Below are 2,769 nucleotides of genomic sequence, written 5' to 3'. Positions count from 1 at the left end.
ATGTTCCCGGTGCCCAGGTGGTGGGACTGGTGACGCGGAAGGACCTGGCCCGTTACCACCTGGGCAAAGACGGCCTGGAGGAGCTGCAGCTGGCACAGACGTGATGCGTGGAAGGCGACTGCCGCGCTGCTCACCAGGCCAACCCCCCCTGCCCCCAGTCAGCCCCCGCCAGAACCCGCACCGGTCGTGCATTTCAGCAAAGTCCGGAACCCGGGATGCCAATGACTGACTTTCTGGTTTCGTTCACCGAGGGTTGGTTGTGATGGGGGAGGGGATCGATTCCATGTGTGTTTTGCGACTTTTTGTTGCCCCCTCCCAGTTTGCACATAAAATAATTTATCCGTTATGTTTTTAAAGCACTTCAGAGAGAGAGTGTGTGTGTGTGTGTGTGTGTGTGTGTGTGTGTGCGTTGGTTTTTATGATTTATCAGGACTTTTCACCTGATTACGTGCCGACATTATCGGGACATTTGGGATTATGAGGACAGGGACGGTGTCCTCATAATTCCTGTAATACAGATGCATTTATCTAAGTTAGAAAACCCCCCCTGCAAACTTTGGGGCCAAGTCCTCTTACACCACAAAACCACGAAAACCAGTTCACACAGTGTAAACTCTGCATTCAGCATCGCGCCCTCTGTAGGCTGGAGCCGGAGAAACACCAGAATAACACTTGCGTTAAGATTTACGGCTGCTGATTGGCTAGTTCTGGACTAGCCATCTAAGGTTGTGATTGGCTGAGAGGTATGTCATTCACTGCGAATCCTCGTTTCTATCGGTGGACTTCAGCAGGAGACTAAGAGGACACTACAATATCCTGTAATATCCAAGTCGTGGAACAGACTGTAATCAGGTAAGAAAATTGTTTTTATAATAGAATAATAGACTAAGTTTTCTTTTCAAATTGCTGGAGTTAAATGCAAATTCCAAGGGGTGTACCCATACATAAAATGCACGGTTCGATACAAACTTCGGTTTTGGATTCATGGTTCGGTGAAATTTCGGTACAGCAGGGAAAACAGAATATGTTTTTAAATTATTTATTTTTAATACTGAGACCACCAACTCATTTATAAGATTAAAATCTGTCGACGTGTCTGATTAACAAAACCCAAGAGACTTTTATTCGCACATTGTAAAAATAAATATGTAAAATAAATAAAAACATCTAAAATAAAACATCATAACTATAATGAAAAACTTCGGTTTTGGATTCGTGGTTCGGTGCAATTTCTTTACAGCAGGGAAAACACAATCCAATTGTCGCCTACTTCCGAGTATGGCCGCAGTTACGTAGCGATAATTTTTATGCCAGGTTAGAATTTTCTGGCAGAGCTGCTTAAATGCCATACGGAGAATAACTTGCGGAGGTTGTTTCTGCCTTTCTCTGGTCGCACATACACTTGGATGATGTCGTCTCAAATCAGTTAGCATGTCGGATATGTTTCCAGCAACCGAGTTGGGTATAACGGAGCCGGGAGACTGTCTTGGTCTCGCCGATTATACACTCTCCAGTGCTGGTGTACCGAAGTGATGTACCGAACTCTACGTGACGAATACGTGCACCGGCACTGCCTACACATTCCTAATCCCTGTTAATACGGAAGCATTATCTGCATTGCTTCGAAATTTACAATAAATACCAGATTGTCGATCGTATTCTGTTTCAAAGGTGAACACTATGTAGTCATTAAGTGCAGATAAAGCGATTTCATTGTGTAAATATTGCACCGAGGATGATTCGGTGTCGTGCGATAAGTCCTTAGGATAGTATGGCTGTATCTGTGCTCTTTAGGTTAGCTCATATCCAGAATTCATTTGGTAAATTCGATTTCCCAACAAACTTTATTAGTCATTCGTTCTTACTGAATTACATTTGTAGAATAAAAGGGATGTCATGCATTAAATATCTGCTTAAAACATAAACTAAATAATATAAACTGAATATATGAATAAACATCAATCATTCTTCACAGGAGGAGATGGCTTCTTCGAAGTTGAGAAGTAGAAAACTTTCTCCAAAACAAGAGGCTGCATATTTTATATCTGCATGTAAAGACAAAGATGGACTTTATGTGAAATATATAAATTCATATAAAGGTAAATTTAAAGTTTGTGTACGAATATTTGATTTTATCCAGGGTTTTTTTGTGTATTAATGTTATGGTGCTTATTGTTAACAGGGATCATCGTGCAGGAGCATTCGAGGCTGATCTTAATCTAGTGTTTGCTATCTCTTGTAGGCCGTGGGGTATACAGCAGATTCCATTTTGAGAGGGGAGATTTTCTTCTGGAATACAGAGGGCAACTCATCAGCAGGCATGAATGTGAAAGTAGACAGAAAATATATCATGATGCCCTCAAAGTGTTCATGTTTGAATTTTATTTCAATGGAAAATTGTTTTGGTATGTATGACATTGCATGTTCTTTAACATAATATAAGCCTTTGGTGACTGCTGACATACTCATTTTTAAATGTCTTTAGTGCTCTGATATTTACTAGAATATGGTAGTTTTTCTGACTTTTCACTTTATGTGATACAGCATTGATGCTGCCCGAGACGATGGCTCCCTTGGGAGACTGGTGAATGATGACCATGTTAGCCCAAACAGCAAAATGAAAAAAATCACCATATCAGGAAAGCCCCATCTATGTTTATTCGCAACCAGAAGCATTAGTCCTGGAGAAGAAATTACATATAACTACGGTGACTCTGACTGGCCATGGAGATGCAAGGTATTTAGACATGAAAGAACCATTTAGAAATA

At 41.0% G+C, this 2,769-nt stretch overlaps 1 long non-coding RNA gene across 1 annotated transcript; it reads left to right on the top strand.

Annotated features, from left to right (window-relative positions):
* The first annotated feature begins 380 nt into the window (after positions 1-380).
* Positions 381-2,733, top strand: LOC125729923 (uncharacterized). Its single transcript, XR_007390312.1, has 4 exons — positions 381-852; positions 1,976-2,099; positions 2,243-2,405; positions 2,545-2,733. It is a non-coding gene; the product is annotated as an uncharacterized LOC125729923 (long non-coding RNA).
* The last annotated feature ends 36 nt before the right edge of the window (positions 2,734-2,769 follow it).

Source organism: Brienomyrus brachyistius, unplaced genomic scaffold (genome assembly GCF_023856365.1).
Source record: "Brienomyrus brachyistius isolate T26 unplaced genomic scaffold, BBRACH_0.4 scaffold896, whole genome shotgun sequence".
NCBI classification, from domain to species: Eukaryota; Metazoa; Chordata; class Actinopteri; order Osteoglossiformes; family Mormyridae; genus Brienomyrus; species Brienomyrus brachyistius.
The sequence above is the reverse complement of the archived record's forward strand: the minus strand, read 5'-3'. Positions and strand labels throughout refer to the sequence as shown.